At 45.1% G+C, this 12,566-nt stretch overlaps 1 protein-coding gene across 1 annotated transcript in view; it reads left to right on the forward strand.

The window, feature by feature from the left end:
- Positions 1-12,566, forward strand: part of KSR2 (kinase suppressor of ras 2) — a 439,453-nt gene that overhangs the window by 72,857 nt on the left and 354,030 nt on the right. The window lies entirely within an intron of this gene.

Raw genomic sequence — 12,566 nt, forward strand, 5'->3', positions numbered from 1 at the left:
TTTTAGCAATCACATATAAGGGAATTTTGCATAATGTTTGCATCCATTGACAACCTTGGTGAATTAAACCCCTTCAAACAATTTTAACTGTATTTATAAATTTGAGATACAGAATTTTTGAGTACTCAGTTGACAGACAAGCCTCCCCAACTACTTACAGAGCACATGGAAATCTAAAAAAATAAACTTGTAAAATATACTGGGCCTTAAGCCACTTTCTAATATAGTACATGAATGGAGTACAATTTCAGCTTAAAATGTAAACCAGTTATTCAGTTACACATTTGAAATTAGAATTAAGAAGGTGAAGTCTTCCCCTAACTGACCCTATGTAAAACATCAAGAGAATGTAAAAGAAATACTCCAAAGGCACAGACTCTTTAATTTAAATATTACTATTACCGGTTTAATTATCTTTAATATGTCTAATAATTCATCATAGATTTTCCCAGAGCCTAAAGATGCTAACCTGTTCAGGAAACTAGTTTACCTCACGCAATTATAAGCTTCCATTTTAATGATGTTTTTGGGAGGTGAATTCTCTGATTGTCTGAGGTCACTTAATGGCCAATCTGGATTTTTGCTAGATGTTGCTTTCTGGATTTTTGTTAGCAGTACGCGTAAGCTGCCTCAACCTTGTTTAGTCAGTATGTTGATTATTTATGTAATTTTAGTTAATTTAAAGGTACCTATACCGAGCCATGTGTGCTGAGTGGCTGGTGTATTGGAAAGCACAGCTCTAGATGGAATAGGTTTCCAGCATTAAGCTGGAGTAGTTGCCTGGAAAATTCCATGGACGGAGGAGCTTGGTGGGCTGCCATCCATGGGGTCGCGAAGAGTTGGACACGACTGAGCAACTTCACTTTCACTTTTCACTTTCACGCATTGGAGAAGGAAATGGCAACCCACTCCAGTGTTCTTGCCTGGAGAACCGCAGGGATGGGGGAGCCTGGTGGGCTGCCGTCTACGGGGTCGCACAGAGTCGGACACGACTGAAGCGACTTAGCAGCAGCAGCAGTTGCCCAAATGAGACCTGCTTTCAGTGTTCGCAGGTTTTGTGTTTTTTCTTGCGTCGTCTGGTCTTGCTTTATGCCTGTTAGCTCTACTTTCCCTCTTATTTGGACAGTGAAGAGTAAGGCAGCACATGGCCCAGGCCAGACCTTCCACAGATGTTCCTGGCTGCTCCTCTTTTGAGCCTGGCTTTCTTCCCCCAGTAGCACAGGGACCACAGACAGGGCCCCCCAAAACTTCCAGCCATGCCTCCTCTTATGCCATGCCCACCCACTGGTCTTTTTTTTTTTTCTTTCTTTTTAAAATAACTTCATCTATCTTTGTCACTTGCCAGGAAGTCTCATGCTTCGCAGTGTAGGTACAAAGCGTGGGTCCCCACCCTGCAAGCTTATATTTCTCTGTACAGCTTGGTCCTGGTGGACGATTAAGGGAGGAGGGCCAGGGGATGGGCAGTGGGAGGTCATTTTGACTGTCTGGCTTTGCCCTCCTCGAGCCGGTCCTGGTCAAAAGTGTGCACTCTTGCTTACTACTCTTCACACAGGCTGTCCTTGTTCCAGAAAGGCTGGGAGAGGTTACAGCGGGGACACAAGCTAAGGTTGCCTGAGGGGACCCTGCAATCTTATTTTCCCCCTGCTTCTCCTCATTTTCAGGACGATTGGTCACTATGCCCTCTCCGGAATTCGAGCCCCTCCAGACTCCCTCGTTTAATCAGATCACCTAATTGGCGCTGCAGTGGCAGTAGCTAATAAAGAACCCTTCGGCAGTGGTTCTGCACCTCTCTGTCTCTGTCAGAACTCTCTGGGGACCTTGTTTAAAGGAAACAAGAAAAGCCCCGCCCCCATCCTCAGGAGTATTTGATTCTGCACGTGTGGTTTGGGGGGAGCAGGGGCTCAGCCTGTGTGCTCTTAACAAGCTCCCCTAAGGGAGCTAAAGGTCAACATATTTAAAGTGTGGAATGGAAATAAGGAACGGACCAGGCTTTCAGCCCCTTCTTGTTATCTCTCTGACCTTAGGCAAATTATACCATCACTCTGTACCTCCATTTTCTCATCTTAAAAATGAGAATAGGGAATGCCCTGGCAGTCCAGTGGTGAGGGCCCAATGCTTCTACTGCAGAGGGGCATGAGTTTGATCCTCAGTTGGGGAACCAAGATCCTACAAGCAGCGCAGCCAAAAAAAAAATTTAAAAATAAAAATGGGGAGTGATAAAGTTCTTGGCTCTTAGGGTGCATATGACAATCAGATAACATGAATGAAGCATTTAGCGCAGTGTCTGATACACGGTAGGTAACTCAGTTAAACTTAGCTATGATTATGAATATATTATTGCATAATAGGTCATTGATAAGAGCATCATTCTTAACACAGCTAAAGCAGTAGGCATAGGGCTGGCGTATAAAAAGTACCAACAACTGTCAGTTTTGTTATTATAGATATATATGCTGTATACTAGAGATATTGCTATGTTTAAAATTATCTTATGTATTATAGATTTAGAATTAGATGGTAAAGAATCTGCAATGCAGGAGACCCTGGTTCGATCCCTGGGTCAGGAAGATCCCCTGCAGAAGGGAATGGCAACTTACTCCAGTATTCCTCCCAGAGAAATCCCACCGAAAGAGCAGCCTGGTGGACCACAGTCCATAGGGTTGCAAAGAGTCGGACATGACTGAGTGACAAACACTTTATCACTATCTATGATATATATAAGAATATGAATATGTATTAGGCAAATAAATTATATATAATGTACAATCCACAATAACATAATACATGTATTTACATATAATAAACTGTGTATGTTATGTAGTATAGCAAAATATATTGTCATGGCAAAAATATTAAAATTGTAATTTACCATTACGTGAGGCAGTTACTAGTGGGGCCGGCATCTAAGTAAGTGCTCGTTAAATGTATGAAGCCTTTTTTTCCCTAGAGTTTGTAATATTCATTAGCAGTAAGACTATAGAGAAAAGGCAAAGCCACCAGGAACATTGAGGACTTTAACCCAAGGCAGCGGGCAGTTGTGGGCAGAGGGAGCCAGAGCTGGACCGGTGCCTGAGGTTGGCCTCGGCCGGAGGAATCCCGTTCTAATTGGGATCCGGTTTGGAGAAGGCAATGGCACCCCACTCCAGTACTCTTGCCTGGAAAATCCCATGGACGGAGGAGCCTGGTGGGCTGCTGTCTATGGGGTCGCACAGAGTCGGACACGACTGAGCGACTTCGCTTTCACTTTGGCAGAGGAAGAAGGGCGCGTCTCCCAGGCCTCCAGCCCTCAGTAGCGGATTTGCCTGCGGATGCAAATGGCCGGTTACTTGAGACGTTTAGCGAGTCAAATAATTCTCTTCTGTTGTCAGCTGGTCCCCCCAGCGCCAGGGATGTTATGACAATGGTCGCCCTGGCAACCGCGGGAAGGCGTCGGGCCGCCGGGGCTAATGCTTTACCCTCGGAGAGCCTGGGTGGCAAAGCCAGGGCCTGGTTGGCCTGGCTCTGAACGTGCAGCGCCCGCTGGCAAAAGCAGTTGAGATTTCTGGATAGAGGCCTCGGCACTTACCCCCACCCCGCTCCTCGCCAATGGTGCTAGTTCATAGAACGACCAAGAAAAATGTCTTGTATTGCCAGGCACTGATCTGAAAGCTGGGAGGAAAGACAGGCAAAAGCCAGTGCTCTTTTGAGCTGATACTCCGATGGGTGTGTGAGATGATGAGGTGGGGTGGGGGTGGGGTAACCATGGAAACCAATAAACAGTATAATTTGTGGGATAGCCTGAGTGCTCCTGAGGAAAAAAACAGGGTGCTGTGATGGTGACATTGGGGGATGGTTGGGAAGGGATGACACCCAGAGGACAGGAAAATGCCATTTATGTCTAACGCCAAAGGAAAAGAAGTCTGGGCGGTGGGAAGACATGAACCGTTCGGATTTAGTGCTTTGAGCTCCTCACAGCTAGCCGGTTACTGTTAAAGAGAAGGCAGGAATGCAGGTGGCTGCTGAGAGGCAGCCCCTAGGGGTACAATGGGCTCTGGAGCCTGCCTGTTCATTCGTGTGATGTTAAGGCCGGTTATAGCTCTCCTCAGCCTCAGCTTCCTCATGTGTAAAATGGGCATGTGAACCATGAGGTTCACACGAGATGCTCTGTGAAAGCCCACGTAGATTCTCGTTCTGTATTGCGCTCCTTTCCAGTGCCCCCAGACTCTGCTTTAGTTTTTTTTTTTTGTTGTTGTTGTTTGTTTTGATTGTGCTTTTTAAAACCATCTGAGTGGTGAAGGTTTTGAACTCCAGCAAACCAAACCCCAGGGGCTTGCTCATGGGTCTCTGGGTTTATCTTGGTTTAGATTCTGAGTGAAAAGTACCCATTTTCACAGTAGAGATTTCAGACATGATTATTTATAGCTCTGTCACGTGTCTTGACTTTAAACTTTTTTTTGTTGTTTATGCTGCTAAATTTATCATCATGCTAATACCGAGTACTGTAATAAGGCATGGAGGATGCTGAAATCCAGGAAGGTCTGAGAAATTATTCCATCTATTGTGTACAGTGCCAGGCTGCCCCCTGGTGGGAAGCTGGGGAAACACACATCTTCGTTCCTACTCTTCCCAAGTCCTGTGATCCTTCTGACCTCAGGCCCACCGAGACCTTATTTTGTACCCGACAGTACAGGGGCCAAAGGTGGTGGGCTCAGTTTGGATGTGCTGTTTCCAGAAACCCAATGCTTCTCACTTAAAGATGGGATTTCTTTGGACGTTTTGCAGTTCGGCTCTGCATGGACTTAAATTGAGGGTGACCTAAAAAGAAATCAGGACACCTGGCAGGGTGAGGACAGACCAAGGCCCTTTCTAATCGTATTTCACAACCTCGATGTCAGGTGATTTGAACCTTCTGCTTTGGTGGAGAGTTATGGTGAAGAGGGAGCCGAACTGGAAATTAGCCTCCCGAGTTCAAATCCTGACCCTCCTGCTTCTTTAGTGATGGGCTTTGACATAGTTCCCAAGCTTCAGAGCATCAGTTTCACCATTTGTAGAATTTTGTTAATAACAGCCCAACACCTGCTCAGGACTGTCATGATGCTCTTATAAGGCAGTATCTTTAGAATCATTTTGGAAAATAGTTTAGTTAGTGGTGTAGGGAGATTGAGATCAATCCATGAAAATTCCCCAAGGGGAGGTCAGTGCCTCTCACACTTTGTGTGGGGGAAGAATCAGCTTTGTTCTTTCCTGGTACTTTGGAGTCAATACTCTTATAAAAATATGATAAAAATTGTATACTTACTAGAAAAATGAAATGGGCCCCAAACCCCAAACAAAATGGAAGCTTCTTTTTGAAACTATCACGTTCAACAAAACAAAAAACTACCCTGTCAAATAGCCATTAACATGTCTTGTCATTTAGTTCCTTGGTCGTGTCCTACTCAGCATGCCAGGCTTCCCTGTCCTTCGCTATCTCCCGGAGTTTGCTCAAAATCCTGTCCATTGAGTTGATGATGCCATCTAACCATCTCATCCTCTGTTAAAATGTCTAAATGCTCTCAGTTTCTGTCCTTAACTGAAGGGGGCTGGCCTTCAGGGCCTTCCCATATTTGAATGGCCCTTCCTTAGGGCAGGGAGGGTGTAACAGATCTTGGATCCCACCCCTCTCCCAAGCTCTTTGTATTTAGAGAGTACCTGAAAAATCTTAAATGAATGAATGAGAAGGTTTACTTCTCTTAGGATAAACGTGGAACGCCCACTTGTACCGCCCTGGGATCTTGGAACACTGTTTTGTGAGAGGCTGTTTTCGTGATTTTTTTCATCCTTGGTGCCTGTGCTGAACCCTGGCTGCCCTTCTGCTCCTGTTCTCTGCCCCGTGACTGCTGATTGTGTTTGCCCGGCTGTCTCGTCTGCCCCACTGGGAGCCCCTTTAGGCCTGGACCTGTGCGGCCTGCTCTTTGGATTCCCTTGGACTCCTCCCTCGAGCTCCTGCTAAAGGCCTGCTGTGCAGCTGCACCCACAGCCCTTAAAGGGCACTGCTGGCAGGGGTGTTGCACCCTGGCTTCTAGAAATGTTTTTTGGCCCTGATTTTGTTGCCCAAGAAAGAACCTGGATGCTTAAGCTTGTCTGAGAAGCAACTAGCTTTCATTACGTAATTCAGATAGGAGATGGATGTTTCTCAAGCCTGCCTAACGCTCAGAATCCTGGGGGTGCTTGCATTTCTGTAGATTCCTGGCCCTTCTCTAGATTCCTTGTATCAGAATGTCTGGATCAGGGCATGCGTCTGGAAGTTTGATTTTTAACACCTCCAGGTGCTTTTTTATGGTTAGGAAATTAGGGAAAGAGGAAACTAACTTGTAAAATTACCTAGTGCCTTAGGAGGGCCACTTAAGCTCTATGGCTCTCATTTTCCTCATCTGTAAAATGGGAATATGTGTGTGTGTTTATACATAAATAGAAATTTTATGTTTATTTATATATTATGTATGTATTTAAAATTTTATTTAATTTGAAATGGCTAACATTGTGAATGACCCACATCTTTATTTTTGGCAACTATCTGATTTTCATGACATTTGTAGCTATTATTTAGATAACTTAGGCTTACAGAAAAATTACAAGATACATACGCACAGAAATAAGCAAATAAGTCTCACCTTTAATAACCCAGAGATGCAGGTGCTAACGTTTTGGAGTATTAGCTTCTTGTCTTCTGTGTGTGTCTGTACATGCATTTTATATTCAGAAAATGAGATTATGCTGTTCCTGTTGGGTTATTGCTGTTGGTAAGTAGATCATAACACTGTGTGTCATCAAGAAATAAGAGTTTGTTAGACTTGGGTTCAAATCTTGATTCATTCACTTAGTAGCTGAGTAACCTTGGGCCAGTTATTTAACCTTTCTGGGCCGTGGTTTTCTCAGTTATGGAGCTGGGCAGTGATTGAACCTGTGCTGTGATGTCGTCATGAGGATTAAATCAGTAATTCGTAAAAAAGCACTTCTCATGGCATCTGGCTCAGAGGGAGACACTTTTAGCTGACAGCCTTGGTTGTCCTGTACCCACCCGCCCCGGGCCCTGGTGGAAAGAGCTGCTGAGCCCCAGGGCCCCCATGTGGGAGGTGCTGCGTCTTCTCTGCCCAGTCTGAGCTCACACTGGGGGCAGTTCCCTGGGTTCTTCCCTGCTTAGACCAGCCATGGTCTTCCCTGAAAGGTGATCTGTGCTCCTCTTTAACTCCGGGGGAAGCCCTGGACTTGTCTTCCAACCCGACTCTTCCCCTTCATCTGCTTCCTACACTGTCTCTCTCCCCAATTCTACTGAATCATAGTGGGGATGTTCCTTGCTTCTGGCTTCTGGGCAGGTATAGGTCCAGTCTCTGGGTGACCCTGGAAACACCTCTCCAGAATCCAAAGTAGTCAGGACACAGTGTGTGTGTGTGTGTGATGGGGGGCTCAGCCTGTCTTCTGTACAGACATCTCTTGTGATGCCTCAGTAGGCATGTGAACAAAGGTGATATATACCCATTTCACAGACGAGAAAGTAGAGGCCCAGGGAACTGATATGACTTATCCAAGCCTCAGAACTGGAATTCAGAAATGTACTTCTCCCAAAACAGCCAGTGGGTTTCCCAAGATGAGTGAGACCATTTCCCTGCCCTTGCGGGGTCAGTGCCCAACTTTTGAACTTCCTGTTTGATGGGAAGAACCCATGAACAACTCATAGTTTAGTATCCTGGCAAAGAGGGTGCTTTGGGATCATACCCTGGTTCCCTGCTTAAGTATTATGACTTAAGTAACTTTGTGGATCTGGGCAAGTGGTTTAACATTTTTACATTTTTGATGCTCAGTTTTCTCATTCACAGAATGGGCTCAGAACATCTGTCTCATAGTTAGCATTTTTGTGTGCATTAAAAATGAACAAACATATTCAAAGCACTTATCTCACAGCACCAGACACACTGCGCATATTCAGTGAATAGTGGTTACGTTCAAGGCCATTCCCTGGTGGCTCAGATGGTAAAGCGTCTGTCTACACTGCGGGAGACCTGGGTTTGGGAAGATCCACTGGAGAAGGAAATGGCAATCCACTCCAGTACTGTTGCCTGGAAAATTCCATGGACAGAGGAGCTTGGTAGGCCACAGTCCATGGGGTCACAAAGAGTTGGACACGACTGAGCGACTTCACTTTCACTTTCAAGGCCATTAGTCCCGAAAATGCTTTATGGGAGCTGACAAAGACACTCTCAGCAGACATCCCAGAACTGCTTGCATCATGGGCTTTTGACCCTGGTATCAAAAAAATCTCTCATGCCAAAGATTAAAAAGAAAGAGGTAGATCAGTATGAGCTAGCAGGGAGAGATCCTGGAGGCTTACTACCAAGTGAAAAAAGATGATATAATTGATGTGGAAAAAAACAGCAACAACAAACAATCCTGCCCATCAAACCACACTGCAGAGTTTCTACATGTATGTACATTTATGGAAAGTAGGGCTTCCCAGGTGGCTCAACAGTAAAGAATCTGCCTGCACGCAGAAGACATGGGTTCGATCCCTGGGTTGGGAAGATCCCCTGGAGAAGGGCATGGCAACCCACTGCAGTATTCTTGCCGGGAGAATCCCATGGACAGAGGAGCCTCGTGGGCTACAGTCCATGGGGTTGCAGAGTCAGACCCACCTGAAGCAACTGAGAACTAGCACATATGTGAATGTACATGGGAAGGGTCTGGAATGATGGACACCAGACGAATCTCAATAGTTTCCCCCATTTTCTCCATGGAGAAGGAGGCCAGCATGAGAAAGGGTGGTCACAGGGAGCTTTGTCTGAAATGTTCTAGCTCCTCCTTTACGAGGAAAATATATAGATGTGTTTATTAAATAATTAAAATAAGATGATCCTTTCTGCAACACTGGGTCTTTGGAATCAGACTGGGTTTGAATCCCTGCCCTCTACTTAAGTTGTATGACAGGGAGCAGGCAACTTAATCTCTCTGGGCCTCGTTTCTTCATCTTTGAAGTGTAGCTCTTAACAGCACCTGCCTCCAGGGGATGTGGGGAAACACTGACAGGATGCACGTACAAGCACATGCAAGCACTCAATAATGCTACTTTTATTTTTATCAGTGATGCCATTTTTATCAAATAGCAATGATGCTTATGGGCTTATAGGCCTCCCTTGTAGCTCAGTCGGTAAAGAATCTGTCTGCAGTGCAGGAAACCCAGGTTTGATCCTGGTTTGGGAAGATCCCCTGGAGAAAGAAATGGCAGCCCACTCCAGTAACCTTGCCTGGAAAATCTCATGGGCAGGGGAGCCTAGTGGGCTGCAGTCCATGGGGTCGCAGAGTCGGGCACAACTGAGCGACTAACACTTACTTACTTCAGTTCAGTTCAGTTCAGTTCAGTCGCTCAGTCGTGCCCGACTCTGCGACCCCATGAACCGCAGCACGCCAGGCCTCCCTGTCCATCACCAACTCCCGGAGTCCACCCAAACCCATGTCCATCGAGTTGGTGATGCCATCCAGCCATCTCATCCTCTGTTGTCCCCTTCTCCCCCTGATGCTTATTTCACTTATTCTTCCAAATCTGCAAAGGATTCCTTAATCCTTTAATGAAGGAATGAAGATTCCTGTGTCTTCATCACTCACCACTTATGATGTGAGGAAAACAGTAATAAAGTTTATAATACTGTATGTACAAATAAAATGCCAGGAAGGAATTGATAAAGACTTGCTGGAGAAGGTGACATCAGAGATCGGCTCTGGGGACAAAGTCAGATTTTCATGAGTTGATGCGGTGGTGTATCAGTTAGCTATGGGTCCCACTAATGCTCTCCAGACATTTTTTTCTATTGATAAGCAGGCAATACATACACATTGTATTTTCTAATATTGCTACAGAGGAGCAAACAGGAAAAAAAAATAGGTCACTTGTAATCTTACTGCTGCTAATATTTTGTTATATATTTTCCCAAGGTTAGAAACAAAAATTTTAATGTTTTTATTTCTTTTTGGCTGTGCTGCTGCTTTGCTTGGGCTTTTCTGTAGCTGATGCCAGTGGGAGCTAATCTCTAGCTGTGGCGCATGGGCTTCTCATTGCAGAGGTGTGGCTTCATGCAGAGCACAGGCTCTAGAGCGTGCAAGCTGCAGCATCTGCAGCACATGGGCTCAGCAGTTGCAGCTCCCAGGCTCTAGTGCACTGGCTCAGCAGTTGCGGCACACAGGCTTAGTGGCCCCGCGGCATGTGGAATCGTCCCAGATCAGGGATCGAACTTGTGTTCCCTGCTTTGGCAGGTGGATTCTTTACCTCTGAGCCACCAGGGAAGCCCTCCCAAGGCTTTTTTGTATGCATCTATACCCATAAAGTTTTATAAATCTTTTAATATATTATTTATACATTACAAATGTTACACATACATATTTAATACATTATCTTAATGGCATGGCATTGTATGAATATGTTGTAATTTATTTACATAGACTTCTGTCATTGAAGAGTTGGAAGGCTTCCAATCTTTCATGTCTATTATCCACTTGGAGCAAGACCTCATGAATAGCCTTAATTATTTCTTTAGGATGAAACCCTAGTGCAGCATTGTCCATTAGAACTCTAATGAGAGTGACAGATGTGAGCCAAATGTATAATTTAAAATTTTCTAGTACCCACATTAATAAACAGATGAAACTCATTTTAATAATACATTTTATCTAACCCAGTGTATCCAAAATATCACTGAAATGTGATCCATGTAGAAATGTTAATGAAATATTTTATGTTATTTTTTTCCTATCAAGTCTTCGATAGCATGTATTTTACACTTATAGCATACCTCAATTCAGACACTAAAATTTCAAGGTTAAAGTAAAATGCGGCTCTATCATAACAATAAAATTATGTTTAACAGAAAAATATTGTACATGACTTCCATTTTCAAATTTAAATTAAATTTAAAGTTCCATTCCTTAGTCACACTAGCCATACCCTAAATGTCCAGTTAGCTACATGTGGCCAGTGAAAGAACCATTTTGGCCATATTGAGACTGAGATTAAGTCAACCTCACTAACATCCTCTTCTCAGTGTGTGAAACCAAAGCACAGCTGGGGATGGTCTCAATGTGTGAAACCAAAGCACAGTTGGGGATGGGGCCTGAATTGGGATTTGAGAGTCCGCTGGCAAATGTCAAGACCTGAAACAACAACAGCAACGTGTCACAAGCAGCAGCAAGGCAGGCCACATGGTCTTGCAGTCCCACTCCTGGGCGTGTATCTGGATGAACCGATGATTCGAAAAGATACACACACCCCTCCGTTCATAGCTGCACTATGTACAGTGGCCAGAACACGGCAGCAACCGACACGTCCACTGACAGACGCGCGGGTAAAGCAGAGGTGGTGCATGCACACAGTGGGATAGCGCTGGCTACAAAAGAGAAGGAGTAATGTCATGGGCAACCACATGGACGGGCCTAGAGATTGTCATACCAAGCGAAGTGAGAAAGAAAGAGGAAGACAAGTGCCTTGTGATATCGCTTATATACGGAATCTAAAATATGGCGCAAATGAACTTATCTGCAAAACAGAAGCAGACATAGCGAGCAGACTTGTGGTTTTGCCAAAGGGGGTGGGGTGGGGCAGGGAGGGGTGAGCTGGGAGTTTGGCACTGGCAGACACAACTGTTATACATAGAGACAGATAAACAACAGTGTCCTCTAGGACACAGGGACATACCAAAATATTCAGTGCCCTGTAATAAACTATAATGGAAAAGAATGTAAAAAAGAATATATACATACGTGTGCGTGTGTATATATGTAGCATGGGTACATGCTTGCTCAGTTGTTAGGTCATGACTCTCTGCAACCCTATGGACTGGAGCCCACCAGGCTCCTCTGTCCATGGGATTCTCCAGGCAAGAATACTGGAGTGGGTTGCCATTTCCTCCTCCAGGGGATCCTCCCTGACCCAGGGATCGAGCCCATGTCTTCTGCACTGGCAGGCAGATTCTTTAGCTCTGAGTCATCAGGGAAGCTCCATGAATATACGTCTAAGTGAATTACTTTGCTGTACAGAAGAAATGAGCACAACATGGAAAATCAAGTATACTTCAGTTTAAAAAGCAGCGGCACCAACAATGCGGGCAGCAGAACCAGGGTGAGGAGGGAGCCCCGCAGGGGTCGGGGTTTCCTAGGGCAGCACCCACGCAGGGCAGTAGCCTGGTGGAGTTGGGGAATTAACTAAATTCAGCAGATGGAGCCAATAAATTTATCGGGGATTGTTTTTCCTCACTGTCTGAGAAGAGTGATACAAATGTAAGGAGGGCAAATGCTAGAGGAAGCCCTGTGGTGTTGACTAGGATTAGAGGTGTCAGTCAGCTATACATAGAGATAGCAAAATCAGTGTAAGTGCAGCTTTATGATGTTTATGTGTCTACATATTCATACATGTATTGCACATACCTATGGTGCCCAGGCTGTCTACAGAGGGGACTGGAAATGTCAATGATCTCACCAAGTACCCAAATCTTGGTTTCTGAATACCATGAGGAACCAAGCAAGACTCCTTGGAGAAATGACTGATCCAGGGTTGGGGCAGGAAAAGG

Source organism: Capricornis sumatraensis, chromosome 17 (genome assembly GCF_032405125.1).
Source record: "Capricornis sumatraensis isolate serow.1 chromosome 17, serow.2, whole genome shotgun sequence".
In the NCBI taxonomy this organism is placed as follows: domain Eukaryota; kingdom Metazoa; phylum Chordata; class Mammalia; order Artiodactyla; family Bovidae; genus Capricornis; species Capricornis sumatraensis.